The sequence below is a fragment of the Myxocyprinus asiaticus genome, chromosome 41 (assembly GCF_019703515.2).
Source record: "Myxocyprinus asiaticus isolate MX2 ecotype Aquarium Trade chromosome 41, UBuf_Myxa_2, whole genome shotgun sequence".
Lineage (NCBI taxonomy): Eukaryota > Metazoa > Chordata > Actinopteri > Cypriniformes > Catostomidae > Myxocyprinus > Myxocyprinus asiaticus.
The window spans coordinates 27,848,701-27,871,434 of record NC_059384.1 but is presented as its reverse complement, the minus strand read 5'-3'; the positions used below and the strand labels follow the sequence as shown (position 1 = coordinate 27,871,434).

At 40.0% G+C, this 22,734-nt stretch overlaps 1 protein-coding gene across 9 annotated transcripts in view; it reads left to right on the top strand.

Moving 5' to 3' along the window:
• The window catches only part of LOC127431961 (ras-responsive element-binding protein 1-like), a 74,595-nt gene that overhangs the window by 13,439 nt on the left and 38,422 nt on the right, over positions 1–22,734 (top strand). For 5 of the 9 annotated variants that reach the window (XM_051682644.1, XM_051682639.1, XM_051682642.1 and 2 more), the window contains one exon: positions 19,023–19,114. The exons of the other annotated variants lie outside the window; for them this stretch is intronic. The gene's annotated coding sequence lies outside the window, so the exon portion shown is untranslated. The remainder of the gene's footprint in view (positions 1–19,022; positions 19,115–22,734) is intronic. 9 annotated transcript variants of the gene reach the window in all.

Below are 22,734 nucleotides of genomic sequence, written 5' to 3'. Positions count from 1 at the left end.
TTGGACCCACATTACACACAAATCAAACTTTTAGTCTCAACTTCTTAGCCAATCACTAGGAAGTGAAATCTGAACATTTACCAGCCAGTAGCTTTCACAGACGCATAGCGCAAAATGTGGTCTTATATGCAAGTGATTTACACACATGGTTGAGAGATATGCATATAGTAAAAATCAATCTTAGGATTTAAGAATCAATATCAAGATTGTTCAAATGAAGATTGCGATGCATCAAAAAATAATAATAATTTACCCAGTACAAGAGCATAAAGTCTTGTGCTTACATCACACCAGTGGTTGGATGCAGAATAGCACTCCTTGATGAGAGGTCATCTGTTTTGAAAAATAATAATGGGCCATGCTCCTACTGTTTTGGGACTTCAGCATTAGAAAAATTAGCAGATGCTGATAAGCTTGCTACTGTTTTCAAAATAAATGCGTCCCTGTGATGGAGCCGGCTGAAATGGTGGGAGGGGGTTGCATAGTAGACCTAGGTTTTTAACGTGGGTGCTCAGGCCCACATTTTTGAGCTGTGATTATGAAGGGCCAGGTAAAAAGCCTCATAGGTCTGGGGTTAATAGTACACTGCCAAGCTCCCAGGAGAAACAAGGAGTCAATAGGGCAGGCTTTGCTGACGTGCCCCTGAGGAGAAAGCACAAAAGACAGGGAGCAGGGTTCTTTCTTCTCCTGAAACCTGGCCTTTCCCGTTAGGGGCTATGTACACAATGAGCAGACAGAAACGTTGCCCTCCTTCAACACCTACTTCACAGCAAGCCAGCTTGCTAAGATATTTCTGAGAGACCTACCCAGACATCAACTTCGAACTGGCTAGATCCGCAAAGTCAAGTCAGTAATGTAAAAGAAAGGATCTACTAAGTGACCCAGAAAGACCAAATTAAATCAGAAAACCCCAATGCTAAACCTCAAACATCTTATACCATTTGTATACCAGACTCATCCACCTATTCATCATTGTGCTAAACAAACACAGTCATCTCCCAATCTCTTGCTGGTTGGATTTCACAGTGTGGTTCCAAACAACAGTGCATTCAAAGTATAATCCAACCTGTCTGTGCCTGCCAACAAGATTACAAGAAGGGATGAGCAGTAGCTGCCACATTTCAAAACATCTTCATCAGAGTTAGTCTTCAGAAAATGCTTGGAATGCCTTCACTTTCTTCCTTCCATCGTGTTCTTTCCACCATCCTCAGCATCATACAAAATTTCTGTCAGGAGTGTTATCATTAACAAGGGAGTTAGGGCTTCACTTGTGAACTTTGTTACCAAGTGCTTGGGAAAAGTTCACCAGAGGCAATAATAAACTTAATCAGAGAGACGCAAAGATAACCAGGCTGTTGACTGGCTTATGAGAAGACTAGATCAAGGGTCCGCCTGAAAGTACAGCATTTATGAAATGTTGCATGTTCGGGTTAAACTAGTAGCCTATATTTTTTTTGGTTGTGCATGTTGGAATTGATTAGATTGCAAACATTCTTACAGGCTTAAATGGTCCGAATATTTTACATATCAATAAGTTGCAATGTGTTTGGATAATTATGAATCCTTCATGTGCCCTGGTGCTTGGTGTACAAAGTGTCAGTATTTAAATAACTTGTCTTAAGTATTTAAAGTGTGCAGTGCCCCAATAATGTCTTCTGAACTTCCACTTTACCTGTCCTGGACTTTCTACCATGAACTTTGAACAAGATCAGTGGGCTGCTGTTTTCTTTACGAAGAAATCCTGGGCCTTAAGGAAACTTAGGCTACTAATAATAATTTCCTAGGTTTGTGGAACACATTTGGTTTTATCCTATTTCAGTCCGACGCAGAATGTGTGGTGTTAATTCATTTGATCCTTGCCTGATGATTTCTGTGTTTGTGATTCAGCCCACTGTTTCATGCCTTGCTAAGGAAATGGCCTATCCCACAAGGAGTATGCAAGCCTTTTAGACCTCTGCTGAACAGAAAATGGTGGATACTGGAGGTTGTTTCAGTTTTTTATTTAAGATAATTGTTCTTCAGAAGTAGGCAAATAAATGGTTGTATTCCAAAGCCTTAAATTTTGCACAAAAAAAGTAGTCCGGATAAGAAATGCTTAGCGGCCTTCACTGCATTTCCCTTCGTTCTCCTAATCTGGCTCTTTTGTTAGAGGTAGACCTAAGCATTTAATATTTAATCAGGTCGTGGTCTAAGAATCTCTCACCAAGAAAAGTGTGTTTATAGCCCTCCGAAATCAGTGGAGGAAACCAGAACTATTTCCATTGTTGAGCCATGTGACAGTTTCGGCTAAGCCTGCTTGCCTTTGTTTGAAAGTTGTAATTGTCCCTTCCTGCGTGTTTTAACCCCTTTTATCCTTTCAGATCTTCACAATGTTGAGGGCTGTCACACACCCACCAATCTGTAGCCACTCTGGTGCCGCCTTACATCTGATGGGACCCTCTTTATCAATCTGTGGGCAAACATTAAGGGGGCCTATAGAAATGGAAATTAGGCCTTTGCATTCTTGCAGCCGAAATGCTAGTGCCCTAACGCCTCTATAGAGTGTCATGGAATTACAAAAGAGATTGCTTTGTAATGACCACCCCTCCTTTCAGTGCTGCTGTGCTTGTGTACTTTCTTTCGTTTTTGTATCAGCTGATGTCATTCAGAGTTGTCATTAGAAGGTGGTTTCAAGCTAATTGACACTTGAAGAACAATACAAGTAGCCTATGCATGACAGTATGTTGTGATGGACAGTGAGCATTCACATACACAATCTTACTCTGATTATGCTTAATAAGCCGACAACATGTAAGGTCTTGTAAACTGCAAATGTCTTTTTTTTTATCGAGGTAAGGTCATAAACTGTAAACTGATCGACACAGATTTTTGCCCATTACCCCAATTTTGCTCTGCATGTAAACACACCTTTACAAGCGTTCTTGCTGTTCTTTTTCCAATGTCTACAAATGTTGTGCGCATGCCTGTATTACACTTTGAAATCAAAAGCAGTGAATGATGAGAATTTAAAATCTTATGTAAGCACATTTTTCTTGTGTTGTCAGATTTTTTGAATAAGCTGATTTTTTGTGAATTTGTGTGCTTGAAAATGCACACACTGTTGTTGTAAATGGGATAACGTGGTGCATTTATGCGCCTTCCATATTTCTTTGTTTTTCTACACCATTTTTAGGTTTTTTATTTTTATAAAAATGTTTAAAAAGTAGGTTACTGTACATATTTGGGTACAGCAATTATTTTTACATTAATTCGTTTAGCAGACCCTTTATCCAAAGCGTTCAGAAAAGTATGATCGAAGTACAAAAAGTATGATTATCTCCTTTGATTATTTTCAGTTTGTAATGCTGTTTGGCTCATACGATGAACAAAATGCATAAAATTTGAATTCCATTTGAATTTGAAAATTAATTTGTTGCATCGAGTTCTTTGTTTTGTGGCACATGCTTTGTTCGTAGGCTGCATCTACAGCCTTTTGTAGGATGGTCAGCCTGATGCTAACCACCACGCTACGCTACCACATTTGGGGAGAAAAAAATCAGGACTTTAACACTTTCAGCCTTCAGATTCTCCTCTGAAGTTCCAGGGCTTCCACCCCCCCATTCTAGATGAATCGCTCCCTTGTAGGAGCATGTCCTCAGGCAGCAGCCTATGTGGAGAGAGCCCTGCACAGAAACTCTGGAGCAGTACGAAAGAAAAAAACAATGTGACTCTTATTTCACGCAGGGAAGGGGGGGGGGAGGCAGTACGTGATGTGATGCTAGGGAGTCGCTTCAGCGTAGCCGAGAAGCCCTGTGCGTCAGCACACACTGGAGTGTGATGGATGACCCCTGCTGCAACCACCGGCCGGGTTGTCACTCAGGCGAACAGCAATAGCAAACAGCTGGCAGCCCGTGCCGTGATTGCTTGAAGGGAGTCACGTGGGTTGTCTTTTGGGGGCGGGCCTTAAAAGTGGGTGGGTGACTGCTGCCACAACACCAGTTGGCTGATGTTTTGGCCTTGTACTTTGGCCTCCATCCTTGCTTTAGAGTTTAGGCTTTGTAACATTGGAACAGAAGCCAATAGGGGAGCGGAGGGGAGGGGAGGTGCAGAACTGATAGAGTGATTGAGTGAAATAGGAGGGAGTGAATGTCAGGGAATGCACAGCGACTGACAATAACAACAGAGCTGGTTTGTCAGACCTGGACCTCCTAGTTATCGAATGAGTGCTTTTACAATTTGGCTTTTTATTTTCCCTCGCCCAACTAGCTTTCTTCTTCAGGCGAGGAAAAAAAAAGGGTCTTTATGGTAAAAAATCATGCTTGGTCACTGCATGTCTGTTTATCTGTGCTCGTATGAGCGACAGAGGGATGGCCTTAGCATCAGCTCTATGAAAGCTGTATTCTTCTATGCTTCACAAAGAGCTCCATTATAGCATGCTGTAAGAGGCATATCTGCCTAGTTCTCCATCAGTCTCCACTCCAGTGGTTTTCCTTTTCTTCCAAACAGATGATGGAGAACCCAGAGTGGCAGCTCGCCAGCCTCGCCAGCCTCGCTAACCTGACCAGCTATTCTCTTAGAGGTTCATCAGTCGCATTTTAGCATGTTAAATACACTTAAAGTGTATTACTGTCAAATGGGACAATCAGTCAAACAGGCTCCAACAGTCTTCCGTTTGTCTGCCTCTCTAATAGAGATGCACTATATATCGGCGGCCGATATATTATTGGCTGATAACCGGGAAAATCTAAATATTATTATCGCACCGATAATGGAATTACCACCGATATCTCCGCTGATAGTTTGTTACGGTTTATTTGCTTGCGGCTGAGGATCTCTGATTGCCTGCGGATTCTTCCCATCAGGCAGGGACTCGGGCAGCTTCAAAGATGGTGCACGTGCGCATACACAGCGTGTCTGTGTGAGTGAAAGACATGTTGCTCTGTGAGGATTATTTCAACATCTCTGCACCTTGTTACATTGTTTTGTGGCTGGTTTTAATTCGGGATCATCTGCTGTAAGTAACGACATGCCATTTCCCATATTCCGTTTATGTTTCATGAGGCAATAAGTGAAAACACGACAAAAACATGTATGTATGTTACTTGGGGGCGATCATTTTCAGTTATTACTTCATGAAACATTAACAGAATGTGGGAAATTGCACATTGTTACTTGCAGCACAGCATTGCGATTAAAACAAGCCCCAAAATAACCTAACACTGTTCATAGAAAAATATTCACAGTGACTCAAGTTGGCTAAAAACACTAGTTTGTGAGTGAAATTAATCTGCTTGTTTTATTTTACAAGTTGAGACTTTTCTAACATTGTGACTATTCTATCTGTATGATGTTACCTATTTCCATTTTGATTGTTGTGTTCACAAACACAAGTTATACAGTGGAACTGTCACAGATGAGCACTGTAAGTGTCTGTGAATGAGACGCGCATAAGCACACATACATAATACACACAGTATCATAAATGTTACACCATGTATACAGAGATTAGGGTTTTCCTTGTGTGCTTTGTTTAATTTTCATTACATGCTGTTTATTGCCTCATTTTGGTTTAATCCATTATCACGGCTGTTTGAAGTTCATTATTCTCTCTCTCTGTTAGCGAGTCATTAGGATTACTGTAAACACTCATATAAATGGGAACCATACAATTTCTGCAAGTGTATTTTCATTTATTTGTCACTTAAATCAGCATTCATCTGTAATATAGTCACATTTCTGGTTCATGTTAAATAAGCCAAACCTTAAATAGCAGCAAGTCCAAATTCCAAGCTTTTAAATGACACATATTTTTAATGAATTACCTAGCAGTTCCAGGTTAAAGGATTAAAAATAAAAATCGGCCACAATGAACTGTGAATTATCGGTATCGGCCCAGAAATTCCTTATCTCTGCATCCCTATTCTCTAAGTAGCCATTGAGAGTAGTACCTTTGTTTGGTTTTAATAATGGTGCATTCACACCATAGTATTTACAGGATGTGTGCTCAGCATCTTGGGCCTCTTTTCAGGATGGCTTGTAGGAGCTTGCCGGCTTAACAGACCTGAAAAGGCCTGGAGGTACCCTCACCCCACCTTCTCCTCTGCCTTGTCTTTGTGTTCTCAGGTGTACAGAGAATTTAAAGTTTACTTCATGAAACCAACAGCCACACCTCTACCTCAACGGTGCATAAAAGAGAGATGGTTATCGTAAGCATCTCTGTACTTTAATTGTGTGGGTTTTTGTGCGAGAAAACTAGCTCCTCCAAGCAAAACCTTCTGTCTTGTTTAGCTTTTTAAATAGATTATTTTTTTTTTTTTACTTGTATTAACATTTATGCCCATTTGTGTGTTTACATGTACACCAATACGCTGGTAAATGTGTTTACATGTGACGCAAATCAAGTTAATGTACAAAATCTATGTGTGCCCATTTTGTTTATGCTTTTGGCCCATTGGTCTTTACCCTGATAAAGGAAAACCGTTTATGGCATTTACATGACCTTACTTGCTGTCGGCTTTTTAAGCATAATCAGTCTAAGATTATGCATGTTCAGCTGCTCAATGTCTTGTTGGTTGTTGAGGTTGCATCTGGTTAAGACAAACTCTTTAACATGGATGCTGATTTTAATGCTTGTTTTATGATTACATAGTACCTGGTTATGTAGATAGGGAGAAAAGCAAAAAGTCGGAAAGTCTGCTTTGAGCATGCTCAGCATCCCACTTTTTGCCTACAATGTTTCTGAATAACTTTTATCTTTAAAAGTTACTTTTCATTTTTCTCTCCATCCCTCTCCATTGCCTATGATTTTCAATCAGATTTTTTCAATAAAATATAGTTAAGTTATTCTAGTTACTGATACTTTTGCTGTGGCACCCTAGCCTTATCCAAAGTGAGGTTTGGAGAGCCCTCCGTGTGCCCCTGGATTTATGGGGCCGAACTGTCACTGCTGCCCCTCAATGAATGTTCCATTTGTTGCACAGATCGACAAATGTCAAAGGAGAACGGCATGGGCCCGCTGCTTCCTTTCTGCCATAAAAGCTACCACACGACTAGTGCTGCAGAGAAAGAGGGAATGGGGGAAAGTGGGTGGGAGGAATTCCCATGTGACTGCTTCCCAGGAGAATTTTTTCCATGGATGAATCAAAAGTTCCAGTTTCGCACACAGAATACATCCAAACAAAATGAAACGTGTATAGGAGTCACAGCCAAGTACAAAGTCAGACCTTTGATTTGCTATTCTTTCCAATTTAATTGCTGAAATAAAAAAATGTCACTGACTCATGGTAGCTGCAAAAGACCTGAAAGTGGAGGTGGGTGATGCGACCAAAGTCGTATATTACGGTACGAGTAATTTGATATCACTGTAACTGGCCAGTGTATATATCACAATATAATTTTTTCCTCATTGTAAAATGAACAATATACGCATTCCTTTGAGAGTGCATTAGTTGAATTCTGAAATAATAACGGAGCAAGTGAAGTTGCTCCCCCATGTAAACAACTACTTTTCTTCACGTTGTGCTTAAAAACATTTAACAATGACAAGTTCTTCCTCGTCTTGTATTGGACACCCAATCTGTATTTTTGTATCACTCTGTTTCTTTGTCGGAAAATGAAAAACATTGCTGCTTTAAGCAGTACCACGGAATGAACGGTATAGCAAATCTCTAAAGGTTGACACATTTCTACTGTTGCACGGTATATACCATAATACCACCCAGCCCTACATGGCACATGTCTTCAAATACAAGGGCCGCACTTGGAGTGAGCAAGAGATAATGGCACATTTGCAGGCCAGCCGCGGAAGAGATGGCTTGGTACTCATGCATGAACATGTCTGCTAAATAAAGGAGCGATCACAACAACAAGAACAACAGGAGGGAAGGAGATTAGATGCTCAGAGCATCCTTTCACTCAGTCCTTTACACCACACACTGTATGACCAGAGTAAGCCTGGGATAAACGGCCCTATTTAGTCTCACATCATTGTGATTCTTTTCATTCGTGGCTCTTGTTTCTCCCTCAAGGAAACAGTCTAAAATGGCCTCCCTATTTTGGACGGGCTGGTGGGGAAAGCGATATTTTGTGAGAGAGAGCTTGTGTGTGCACCCATACACCATCTGTAATGAGGGGTGGACAGTGTATGCTTTTTCCAGGCAGCTGTCAATGGCACACTGATCTGTCAGCATGGACCCTACATCTGCACTCCTCTGTAACTCACACCACAGCTCTTCACAGAACGTGTGTCTTTGCTTACAAGCAGTGTTGGGTAATGTTACTTCTAAAAGTAACTTATTGCGTTACTTAAAGTAACTTAGTTATTTTTTTAAGGAAAGTAAAGCATTACATTACTTTTGCATTACTTTCTCTTCTGCTATGCGATGCATTCCATACAAATAAGCCATGCATTGCATACAAGAGACATTACAGGCTATGCTAGCTACTGTGCGACACTCATGTCAAAGTCATGTCAAATATTATTACAACATAGTAAACAAACAGATATTTAGGAAGTAGGTCTTCACGTCATATTTATAATTAAGAATCAATAACATGAATTGCATGATTTGTTTTTCCATCAACATGGTAGCCAGTATGAAAAATGAAGTATAACCACTGTCTTACTGTGGCGGAATGATCCGCCCCTCCGTCTCGTCATTGTCGCCCCGCCTCTTAGGGCCGTCCTTCAGCCAGGCTCACGACGGGAGCTGGGCAGGAGAGCGAGAAGAGGTGCATAATTAAAAAGCCTTGTTCCGACAGCAGTGAATGAAGCACACCTGATGTGAATAATGCTTCATCAGTGCTGTCTTTAAAATGCAGAGCTCAACTCTTCTCGGGGAGCCGGCTTCAAATCTCCATGTGTGCACACACTGACATCCTCGCATGTGCAGGACCAGAGCTGGGAGGGTTTGGACGAGTTGGATGCGCTGCCAGACCCGCTCCTTTGACCCACAGATGGATTAAATGAGGCACTGGGAAGTTATGCTGCCAAGGATGCCGCCGCCCCTCGTGACGTGGACCCTGGACGTGAGCGTGTGCGGCTGACGGACCCAGCTCATGTCTTGGCCATTCCATAGATACTACCCCGCCCTTCACGGAGCCCCGTCTCACCGCAAGGATGCCAGACTTCCCCTTTGTTACGAACACTTTCCCCTGGACACTTTATTTTCTCCCTTTATAGACATTTTCCGTTTATTATTATTTCCAATAAATGACTCTGAGGCTTGACGCCAAACCCACTGCGTCTGTCTCTTGCTCACCCCGCCACACTTACCTAAAGCCGCAAATCATCATGTGCTGTGCCCATCGACAATGTCAGTCAACTTAAGATGTTTTTCTATATAAGTCAGGATAAAATTCAGTGGGGAATGCCAGCCTAACATTTTCAAGGAATATACCTGATGAATAAATGAATACATTTCACTCAAGACATCTCAGTGCACGCTTGTTTTTGAGATGATCCATGGTGCGTAAAGATGCCACAACTTCAAAGGTGCATGTTGACACGACTTGAGTTGAATCATTTTTAATGCTACCAAAATGTCATAAAAACAGTTTGTTTCATGAATCAAACTACTTGTTTATTATAAAACAAAAATGTAGAATCTTTTTAGAAACTAAGATATTTTCTCTGCGTACACAGTCGATGTAGAATGTTGCTCGGAGCCACTGATCCAGAGTCAGCTTTTCTCATCCTATTCTCCCAGTTACGGGGAGCTGAAACACAGAGCAGTTCGGCTGCATAAGTCAGTAAATTGAGCGAGTATTTCACCCTGTGTATCATGTCGTGGCCAGTGGAAGACTAGTCTTATAATCCCTCTGCCTAAACGCATTTACAGATTTTTTTAATGCAGTGTGTATTAACACATTAATCAACCGGGTTTCACTCAACCGAATATTGACCTCATATTACGCTAAAACACGAAATGCGCATGCGCGTTAGCGAGTTGATTGACAGGCGATGTCTGTATCTAAAAGGTGATTGGCTCTCTTACCTGCAAAGCGGGACTTCCTTTCTACATCCATTGACTGTTGGGTGCTAGAGCTTCTTAGTTGGGCATTCCAATTTCTCCCATTAATTTAAATAGAAGTGACTCATGTCTCTCTGCTAAATAGTCTCTGGTCTCACACTCTATAGAAATACAATGTCAGTCATGCACTACATCTCCTCCCCGAAGTTTGCACACTTTTACTCTTGATTTCTCGCAATACAGGGACAGTAGAGGTGTACAAATGCAACGCTTCATTTAAAAAGTAACTTTTATTTTAGATATTATGGTCTAAAATAAAAAAATACTGCTTGACATTACTCGTTACTCGAAAAAAGTAATCTGATTATGTAACGTGTTACTTTTATTGCATTGCCCCCAACACTGCTTACAAGAACCCTTTCCTGTACACTTTCTCTTGGTAAAACCAGTCTCTTTTGTGAAACTTTTTCTGCCCATCCATATTTGCATGGATATGGAGATGAGCTTGAGTACGAGAGACCATTCCTGTCCTCAGCCTCGCCCATGTGACTAATCAACCACTCTCTCAATACCCCACTGTGAAGTCTGGCCTAACCGATGCACCATATGTGCTCTTTAGGCCCAAATAAAGACCCACTCCCTGCAAGGAAGAAGGGTGAAAGACTTGTCCCTGTCGCAAGCACCTGTGAGGCTTGACAGCTGAGTCGTCCGTTGCCAAGGACCCCTTATTTTGCAGGCTTGTTTACATCATCTCTTCACCTCTGAAGAGCCAGGAACTACAGTGCCTGCACCACAGCTGGGGCTGCTGGTCCCCATCCCCCCCAAACACCAAAAGAACACGTGTGCAGCAAGAACCAGATCTTCTTGTGCATCCTCGCAATTGTACATTGTTACAAGGATCCATCCGAAAGTCTTCTAGCAAAGAGATGTGCCATATCGTGACACAGACTATGAACTGGAAACTTCGGCACGTATTTTGTACTGCATTTGTAATGCTTGCACAGATACAGTGCTGGTTTACACAGCTAGGGTTGATTTGGAAATGAAAGCTACTTCCTGCACAGCACAGTGCACATCTGTTATGACGTATTATTTAGGTGTTTAATGATATTTTGGAGTGATACAGTCAGCCTCACTCTGTGATGGTAAATACCTTGAAGGAGAGATGGACTGGGGCTGATTTGCATTTGCAAAACTCCTCTTGTGAATTTTGTTGAAAAGAAAGCTTAATTTATTTGCCCCTAAATGTAGTCACATCTTGCATTCTTGGTTTCTTTCCTGTCATTAGTCATGTTACCATGAAAAGTCAGCAGATAATACTGGATTTTCTGTCTCCTTGTCAGTATCTGAGACCAGAGATGCTAGGGAAGCAGAAAATCTTGAATAAGGAGTTCTCATTGAGAAAGTAACCAGGGTTGGCGAAATGTCTGCTTTTGTTCTCTTTGATTTGGGCAAAGACTTTTCTGTTTTCTGTCCTAATCTAAACCTTGTAAATGGAACTCAAACCTAGCTGGAATTTCCACACATTGCCACACACTGGCTGGACAGATGATTTCAGTTTGCTCCATTTTTCAAATGTTATATTACATCACAGCACTTCTGCTGTATGATTCAGAAACATCCAAAAAAAATGTGATCCAAAAATGTGAATCCAAAATTTCAAATACTACCAAGATATGACCATTATGGTAGTGTCGAATAATCAGTTTCCGTAGTATCATGGTACCAAGTACAGTGCCATGTTACTAATCAAAATACCATGGTATAGCTTACCATCCAGTGGCGTAGCCAAGGGTGCGCCGGGGTGGGCGTGGGCCCACCCATATTAGACCCAGGCCCACCCAGAATATTAGAGATTATTCTTTGACTTCAAATATATATTTATAAAATAGTTGAAAAAAAAAAAAAAGCATAAGTTCTGATTTCTGAAAGTGTGAAAGAACTGTTTGAATGCTTCTCTGTTGGTAAGGAAAATTTAGTAACAAAAAAATTGGGTGAAAACTTGGCCCATCCATTTTTGAGGCCCACCCAAAAGTAATATCCTGGCTACACCCTTACAATCCGAAGCATTATTGTACCATGGTAGTGCCACAGTACTTTTTTAAGCATTAGGCCTGAAATGTACTTAAATATGTGAATGCAAATACTAAGTAAGCTTAATTTTGCTCATCATTTTGTTTAAAAACGTGTCATTTGGAATTCAAAATGCAATGCAAGTATGCGGCGCATTAGCGTAAAATATCTTTGTCTATGCTTGGTTTTCTCTTTCAGTTTAACTACTGTTATGGCGGAGCAACAGTTAAAGTTAGTTAAATTGTGGATATGCTATTAGTTAGCTAACTGAATTATAAAGGTCAAATGATACTTGTGTTTTCCTCATGCCGGTAGGGTTGTGCGATATATTGAATATTCACAATATTGTCGAAATGATTTTGCTGCCGATATAAATTAAAAAAATATTGTGAATATCAAGATGATTGTAGCATGCTTTTTATTTGGCTATTACGTTTCCTAAAGAGTGCGTCATTAGACTAATTTCACGATCCTTCAGGGCTGTGTAATTCATCAAAATAACATCAGAATCTCAATATTGTCATATATGATTGTTAAACCACAAAAAGCTGAGCTAAAAATATAGAGATTTAATTTTTGCAGCCATATCGCCCAGCCCTACCTGCCGATACGTCTTGCAATTTTCGTCATCCACACAGCATGCATAGACTGTCTTCGTACAGCCTAGTTGCAGTCAGAGTTTTTGCGTGTCATTGACGCATGAGTCGAATGCATCCAGAGGGGCTCGTGGTCAAAAGAGTATACTTTAAAAGGCTGAGCGCTCGACTGTGTGCAAGACTTAATGGCACACGGAAAAACGATGGATACCCTACCCTTAACACATGTAGTTTAATGACAGACATTTGAAGGTAACTCTATTGCCCCCTTGAGTACTGAGCTTTTTGCATCCAGTGTAAAGCAAGAACGCAGTACAGTTTTAAGCGTGTACAGTAAGACCTAATGCTTGCAGTGTGTTAGCCATTTGCATTCTTTCATAGAGTTGTATCTACTAGAGCAAAAAACAACTATAACTAGAAACAACTTGGCTGTTTTACTTTTTACTAACGTTTGGTGTCAAACATTTCGAGTTTCAGCAGCATGGCGGACGGTTCTCATTTGTGGCACAGTCTGACGGCAGTAATTAGTATCAACCCTTCTGTAGGTTCTGCGTTTGTGTAGGGTGTACGGTCTGCATTGATAAGGATACGCAACCTCAGGGTGGTGCTGGTTTTGGTAACTCCCTCCACCCGTACCCCACCCCCTCTCTCCCCCTCATTGTCCCTGTTGTTTAGTAGAAACAAAGCAAACAAGCCAGGGAGTGAGCAGTTAATACAGTGCAGTCCTTCAAGCTGCAAACGAGGAAACTGGCCTGTCTTGTTTGTCTAGATTCTCACCTCTCTTTTTATGCCATCTTGCCTGCTACTCTCCTTTCTTTCAACCCTTTCTTTAGGCTCTCAACCTCTTGGTCTTTGTATCAGGTCCAGTCTTCTCTATTTCTTTCTCTGGTTTTTATCTATGTCCCTTGGTGTTGAAACTGATATTGTGGGGTGATGTGCTAGAAAACGGTGATATCTCAACGCGCCAACTGCTCACAAACACGCTGGTTCCTGCACTTGTCCGTGCCTGTCATCCAGCCCTGAAACAGAGCAGCAGCATTCTTTCACAAACATACACACGAACTCTGAAGTGCTCTTGCTCACACACGGAGGTGGAGGTAATCACATGGTGTGCCTACACAAACAGGTTTAAGCCAAAAATTGATGTAGCCTACACCTGCACTCATTAAACATAAATATAGCTAAAATAAAACCAGTAGCAAGTAGCTAATGACTTTTTAAAACTTAAGTCTTTGAAACTTACATCTTTATTTTAACAAATCGGAATCTAGCTGTTCATCAAATTAGTGGTGCTTGCTAAGGCAAGCTTCACTATTACTAAGGCTTATATTAAGGTTTAGGGTTTTGAACAAACGCCTAACCCAAAGCAGTACACTCCAGTGTGTAACTCGTCCCAAACTGTTTATGCTACAGACATTAATCATGCCTAATTTGCGTAGTTCCCAAAGACTTAAATTGAAGGAGGGATCTGAGCCATGTCTGGGTACCAAAATTAAATAGAAAATTAGATAGACTTTTTGTTGTTGGCTCTATTGACTTGGGCCAGTAAGGACTCCCCCCCCCCCCACCCCCACCCCAGTGCAATTTAAAATGCAATTTATATTGCATTTACTGCCCTCAGCAATATGATTATATTTAATATTTTAACAGGACAGATTCTTGCGAATTGTTTATACAGACATTTAAGATGCTTCATTCATTCTGAATTTATTTTATAAAATACCACTAATTACAACAAAACTCATAGGGCCTCATTCATGAAACACGAGCAGAACGAATATTTGTGTAAATCGTTTGTAAAGGCATTCTGATGTAACTTCTCGGATTCATGAAAGTATTTTCAAAATGTTAGTTGGTATGAAAAACTTTACACCTGCTCCCGACCACGTGTAAATCGTGCGCAAGACATCCAAACGTTTTGTATTCTTTCAGGCAAACTACCATGACAACATTTTGATAGAAGTGAAATTAAATTAGTAATTAAAACATTAACTAATAATTAAATGAGTGAAATTAACCTTAAAAAATAACAAATTATAAAAAAATAAAAAAAGCTTTGTTTTCCTTTTAAACCATAGCCTATATTTATTTAGAAACGTTTCTTTGCTGCTTGCAATTATTTTTTTTAAAGTATTATGTTTTTTTTCCCAACTCTGCTTGACTTTTTGAAGTTAATGGAAAAACCCAGTTTGCGTTTGATTTTTGATTAATGCCCTCTAACGGAACAGGTTGGACAGGTTTTTTTTTTTTTTTGTATTTGATATGAGCTTTATAATTTAGGTTTTATAATTTAATATAGGCATCAGTAAATCATGTTGAGTTGATATATGGTCAATGCTAATGCTGTTAAACCCATAAATAAACACATAGCGGGCAGCCGCGTACACAATACAACGGGGAAAAAATAGGTCAAAGATCTTCTTCAGGCATTCTATTAATTTCTCTGAAGATTCTTCCAGTTGCAAGTATATCACTGTTACCATCATGATTTACCCGATAAGTTTCACAAATGATGCTGGCGATGTGCAGCGAACTGAACCAGATAAAGTTAATGGTGATGAACATCCTCCTCCTGGCATGAACTGATCATGTTTTACTCTTTAGTGTTTGATTAACTAAAGAGTCTCAGATGGCAGCAAAAACATGCGATGACAGTAAGTCCTCACTTTCTTTGAAACGCTATTGTGCTTGCTAAATCAAAATTTTACAATGTGAATGCACATCATTTATAAAAACAATTTCATTACTGTTCCACATAGATGTTAACATCATTAACTGTACTGTACTAGCTGAATATGGTTGAAATGACAAAAGCCACTTGACTTAACTAGTGAGTCTGGTGCCTTCCCTATATGGTGTTTTCATGGACGCGTATTATGATAATTGTGAATTTACGTGCACACACCCCCTTTTTACGAATGTTTGGAATTCACTAACATACACAGGTTTTACTAACAAATCTGGGTGTACAAAGCATTTGTGAATCTGGCGGAAAGTTTTCAGGAAGGTCAACTTTACGCACGAATTACTCCGAATTAACTCACATCTTTGCAAAAGTTTTATGAATGAGGTCCATTATTGGTATCTTTATTCAAACACTGTCATATCAACAACCATCCAGTAATTACTCTGATTTGAGTTACACAAGCCTTAAGAACACATAAAACACACACAATTTATGACTTCAGTAAGTTCAGTAAGTTTTTCATTCACTAAAAAGAATCACTCATTTGGTGGGAAGCTTTATGTTTTGCGGTGTAGATTCAAAAGAACTGGCTCATAAGAGTAATTTGTTGGGCTATACTGGCCATGCTGTAGATAAAAAAATAAATAAATAATGGAATTCTTATTCAGAACAGCTTCTCGGTTCTCAGCCCTATAGAACACCCTAGTAACCATGTAGCATATCAATGACCTGCCAAGAACCACAAACAACCATTCATTTTTTATACTTTAATGGAATGTTCCGGGTTCAATACAAGTTAAGCTCAATCGACAGCATTTGTGGCATAATGTTGATTACCACAAAAACTAATTCGTAAAAAAAAAAAAAAAGCAACAATTTGGATTGCAGTAAAGCCCCGTTCACACCGCCAGTGACACCGCGCAAGACAGCGACACCATTCCATTAATTTTCAATGAGAGCACAGCAACTTCTGGAGACACAAGCTGTCGCGGCCGTTGGCGACAGAGATCGCCGTTGAGAGCGACAAGACAAATTGAGAAAATTTCAACTTTATGCAAATGAAAGCAACAAGCGCGAGCTACTACCAATGAGAGTAAAGACAGCGGAGCTCACGTCATCTGTCTCCTGGCAGACTGGAGATGAGTACAGGCAAGACGGAGGAGAACTTTCAGCGTCATGAGGGATTTTTACTTGTCTGTAACCACATGCATGGATATAATAAAACAATGATGCATGGAAAAGCGTGTCAAAGTCTGCATTCCGAGTGAGTTTGATTCATTCATTCATGATAGATTGATCGTCTTAATGATTTATATTGATTGATTGATCGTCTTGTTAATGATTTAATGCACTGAACACTGCTGCTCCTTTTATAAAACACTCTACACTGCAGAATGTACATTTTTAGAGACAAGATAACTGATTCCTTGTCAATATTGTAATACCTTTTTATTTTTTTGGGGGGGGGGGTTTCCCCTTTTTCTCCCAATTTGGAATGCCCAATTCCCAACGTGCTCTAAGTCGTGGTCTCGTAGTGACTCAGTCCAGGTGGCGGAGGACGAATCCCAGTCGCCTCCGCGTCTGAGACCGTCAACCCGCGCATCTTATCATGTGGCTTGTTGAGCGTGTTGCCATGGAGACATAGCGCGTGTGGAGGCTTCACGCCATCCACCGCGGCAACCACGCTCAACTCACCACGCGTCCACCGAGAACGAACCACATTATAGAGACCACGAGGAGGTTACCCCATGTGACTCTACCCTCTCTAGCAACCGGGCCAATTTGGTCGCTTAGGAGACCTGGCTGGAGTCACTCAGCACGCCCTGGGATTCGAACAAGCGAACTCCAGGGGTGGTAGCCAGCGAATATTGTAATATCTTGATTTTACCGGTATTAGATCTCATCCGTGATAAAATTTTCAAAAGCTATGGCCATATGTGCAGTCTTCCAATAACGTTACATCGACAAACAGTTGGAACATCCACTAGCTACACAAATCGCAGTCTAGCGACACCAATCTACAAAGTCGCTGGCGGTGTGAATGGGGCTTAAGGCATTTACAGTGTGGAAGTGAATGGGCCCAGTCCGTAAAAGCTAAACAAATATCTTATACTTTCAAAAGTATAGCCACAAAATGCAAACAGTCCAATTTTACAACTTTGTTGCCAAGTACTTTTTGTCTGCCTGTTTTTTCTGCTTTAAAAATTATGATTTAAACAACTTACCCACACAAATAATACACAAGTTTTTACAGAATTGATGTTAGTGCTTTTATAAAATTATAAGCTTCACATTTCTGTCTTTAAACCCTCCAAAAATTGGCCACAATTCACTTCCATTGTAAGTGCCTCACTGTAACCTCGATTTTTGCTATTTTAAAAGAAAAGGACGGATGAGTTGAAATAATTTATTGTGGTAATCAACGTTATGCCACAAATGCTGTCGATTTGAGCTGAACTTGTATTAAACCCTGAGCATTCCTTTAAAGTTGCCTGGTAATGCATCAGGGATGCTGGGTGTGTAAAACTTATTAACTGATTTGCTGATCATTATTTCTTTATTTCCTGTCTCCTTTTATTTTCCCTTGTTTGAATCTTTATTTGCTCTGACTGTGCGATTCATACCAAAACCAGTAATAGTACAGTCAGACTATCATCACCCTCATCAAAGCAATGTAATGTGGGAGAAGACACACAGACTGGGTGTGTTTCACAGGGACAGAGTTTAAGATCCATCCACACACACGTACACACTCTAAAATGTCTCCTCCACCCAGGCCATTATACCTGCCTCTTTGCCTCTCAATTAGGCAGTCTTAACCAGCTACTAATCTGATAATCTGTGTCCTGACTCTCTCATCCCTTCCTCCATCTCCTTTACATCTCTCTTTTGGTGACTCCTTCATCTTCTCTCCACTCCCACAACCAGTGGCAAAGTTTCCTGTGAACTTTTTATGGTCATCTGTCTTCAGCAAGTCTCTCTCTCTCTCTCTCTCTCTCTCTCTCTTTCTCTTGCACATTTAAACATACACATACTCCATCACCCCTTCTGCACGTCTCCTCTTTTTAAAAGCTCCTTCACAAAGAGGATAAAGCTGTGTACGGTAAGTCTCTCCTCTTTCCCATCTGCGTACAGCTAACATTGTAGTCAAATGGGCCAATCACTAATCAAGTGATGCAACAAATGATGCTGATCAATTCCTGACCATGTTTATTAGGAATTTTTAGGAATTGTAATATTTAATATCCTGAGTTTAAAATGTGTTGTTAAGAGCACTACACTCTCATTCATAGCTGAAATCATAATCGATTAAGCCAAAATATTTAATTAAAAAAAACATATTTCAGACTTATTCAAACTTTGAATGATGGCTGTTTCCAATTCTCTGGAATTCTGTGGAGATTCTGTGTGGCTCTGATTAGGAGGGAAAAAATGAAGATGGATACTAACTTGTCCTATTTCAACGAGTCATTTGGGGAAAGTTTGGTGTGAGTTAATTTGTACCATGACTGCAGGTCAAACTCCAGCCATTGAGATTGTGACTGTGGGGAGGGATGGGCCAGGGACAGCAAGTTTTGCAATGTGATTTTATTACTTTATAACAGATTTCAAGGGCAAAGGTTTGTGCTTTATTCCTCATTGTGCTGTCTTTCCGAATTAAAGTGTGTGTGTTTGTAGGGATTTATATTAAACTCCCTCTTTGTGGTCTCCCTGCAGTGTGAGCAGTGGTTGCTGACACGCGAGGTGCGCCGCTGCCTCTCTTCAACCCCTGAGCACCAGCAGCATAAAACAACCTCGTCTGAGGACGGGTAAATATACCTCACTGTCCGTTCCAATCCGAGGCTGCCTGTCCATGCGAGCACGCAACCTCATAGCATCCTCACTGTTTGCACGCGCAGCATGGATGACTGGTTTGCTTATAAGCCCCGTCCCCATGTAAAATTTCACCAGAAATTTTACATTTGAGTTTATTTCTTTTTGTTTCATTCTTTTATCCACATCTCTGTTCATCTTTGCTGGTTTATAGTCACAGCTACACTCGTCTTTCATGTTACGTCACGCATTTTTACGCCCTTGGCATGCATTCCTTCACACTGTCATTCATCAGAGTACAGCTATCCGCTCTCGCACTGTGCATGTGGTCGATTACTGCAAAAATTATTGAAGGTAGTCATGTGTGCAAGAATATTTAGGTTTGAATCATTTAAATTACATTAGGTAAACATGTACAAATCAAGTTACAGTTTATTATTGTGCTTTATAAAAGCACAAAGACCCTTAAACTTTGTAATTTGCTTTAAAATTATGAGATGCTTGGGAGCATCACATGCCCTTTATATGCATGCTAACTTTCTGCATGAAATACAAAGCTTGTTGCAGTTTCTTGTTTCAGGATCTTTGTGCTAAAATATGACATGGTTTTTGGTTCAGGTAAGGTGGTTACGGAAATTGCTTTCCATCAAGATGCGGGATGGAATTTGAAAAATGTATTTTTGAATGTTGCTTTAAAGGAAAAGAATGCAAATAGATGTAAAGACAAAATTCCAGACAAAGGCCAAACTTTGAACTAAATGCAAATAGATCATATGACCTTATGAATTGTATTTTCAATTCATGCAAAAACAGCTGTGCAATGTCAAAAATAAAGATTGAAATGAATATTACAGGGCTACTTACGAAAGTGACTCTACACAGTCTACAAATCAAACAATAAAGTGCGTACACAGAACCAATACACTAGTGTACAATTTTGATATTTCCAAATTATGATGAAATCCAACAGTGTCTTTGGTAATAGGTACTTACTTTAGTGAATTATAAGAATTATGCTTGGATAAGTTAAAATGGAACACAAATGTTTCTAAAGTATTAAAAAATTCTTAATTCCATAATTAAAACCATAATTCTGTTCAATAATGATTCATAGTACAGTTAGTTCATTAAATGATTGTTGTTAGCTACATTTTACGTTGCCCATTCTCAAGTGTTCTCAGGTAGCAGGGTCAAAGGTCAACATTCTCTTCTGTAAAACAGCTGTGAAATCTAGGTGAAAGTATGATGCTGTCCAAGCAAGACATTCTTTAACACAAAATACATCAAAATTACAGAATTATATCTAAATTCTTCCCTTGATTCAGCAAAACACATTTTCCTCCAAGTGTTTGTAGGCAAACATCCATAGGCTGCGATTTATTCTGGCCTTATGATTTTGTTTCACTCATTTTTGCACCAATATGGTACAAAATTCTTAAGGCTATTACATAGTTTCTTATTATTAGCATGACTAGACCAAAGAGGTAATGTTCTCAAACCATTTTATTTCTATTCATAGGAACATGTTTAGTTTTCAGATAAATCTGATTCTTTTTGACTTCATTGACTCGGTGCTCATATGAGTCATGGCGTATTGCTCAAGAAACCCTTTCTAATGCGTGCAGTCCCCCATGCTCAGACTTGTGGCGCATCTGTTGAAAGTCACGGAACAGGACCATAGAATTTATCACATACCTACAGGGACGTAATAACAAAAGTCATTAGATGTTGCCAAGATAGTAACACACCCAAACCGGCAGATTTCCAAGTTTAGAACTCGAGAACTCACCTGTTGATCTTATGTTGCTACGTTGTGAAACTTTTTCCACCAAACATATTGGGATTTGGTAGGATATTAAGCTAATGTTGACACATGGATGTATGGTGGTTAGGCCCGAGGCCGCTTTGAGAGGTGAGGCACTCTGTCATCCAGCAAGAACCTGTTTGAGATTCTGCATACCCGAGTTAAAAGAGAGATGGAAGTCTCACCGCAAACAGCAGCATAGAAAAATGTAACTTGAGTTAAACACTTCATCGACACAGTTGACAATGTAATGAGATTTACAGTGGAGGAGAATCATTGTGAAAATTGTCTGCTTGAACTACCGTGTTTTGTTCATTGTACTGGAGGTTCAAGCCAGACCAGATAAACAGAAAATTGGCAGATGGAAGCGAAAGCTCTTCTGATGTTATCTTCATATCAACTATCTGTTCATACATTGTTTGTTGGTAGTTAGTAAAAGTGAAGTGTGTATTTTTTTTTTTGTCCCACTAGCAGCACCAAGCAAAAATGTTGGGGCTTACAAATAGTCCCGCTCTAAACTCGTGCCATTGGGTGACCCAATGTAGCTATGTTGAGCTGGTTGGGATGCTCAAACAGAGCAATGTTCTGAAAGCAGCACACAGACATAGTGTCCAGTTTCATTTTGCTTAGGGTATGTTGTTTCTGTTCTGCTCTGTTGGCAGTGAACTGACTTTGTAGAGGAAGTATTTAAAAAGAGGTCCAGTTTTCTCATACTGGTAGTTTGGACTGTTTAGGTCACACAAGACTAATGCTGGAAGCATGACAGTTTAGATCCATTGTCTGGTGGTTCATTGGATAGGCCAGTTCAGTTTGCTTTCTCGACACCCGGTACAGCCCCAGAGGGAACAACTTCCACCCTCACATCTCTCAAGAATGCCCCATCCTCTCCTCTCAGCCAGAACATGTCAGCTTACTTCCAAGATGTAGACTGGTTTCGTCTGCTGCAATGAGCGCGTTTACATGTACGATCTTACACAAATTATTTTAATTTTTAATTTAACCTTAAACGGTTTTCCATTAACGAGGTAAGATCATAAACAGTTTAAGCAAAAACCGATTTGCACACATAGATTTTGTGTATTACCATGATTTCACTCTACATGCAAACACCTTTACTGGTGTTCTTTAATCCAAAGTATACATCGGTTTTCCGCATGCGCTAATACGTCTCACCCGCAGTGTGTAACGCAAATTGTGTCATCAGCACAGTACGCACGTACAGCCAGTGTTGGGTGTAACGCGTTAAAAAGTAACACATTTCTGTAATTAAATCACTTTTTTCCTTGAAAAAGTGAAGTATGGGATTACTCTTCATTTTTTACTAATTTAATTACAGTTATTTAGGATGTATTTGCATTACATACTGTATAGACTTTCAAACAATTCTATATCAAACGATATTGAATTGAAAATCGAAAATTAATTTCTAATGATAACATTTGTTTTCTAATTCAGTGTCGCCCCTTTAAATTAATTGGCAATATGCCTGCGTGCTTTAGCTCATGCCACTATGTTGAGAAATTGCTCAAGTGAAAAGAGGACGGAAGATACAAGTGGCTGTTTTACTAAATAGAATTATCCCCCTTAATACGTGTTTATGACAAATGCAGATAAGAAGACAATGCAGATCCAAAGCACAAGTAACCACTGAAGCACTTGAAACGGCAAAATAGATATACACTTTTGAGAGATCGCAAGGTCTGTTCACACCGAACGTGTTTTTGCGCACATCTGCACTGTGTTTTAATTGTTTTCTGATGTAATCACGCACTAGATGGACGTCCTTGACTGCTGCAGTGCGTGTTGCTTTTT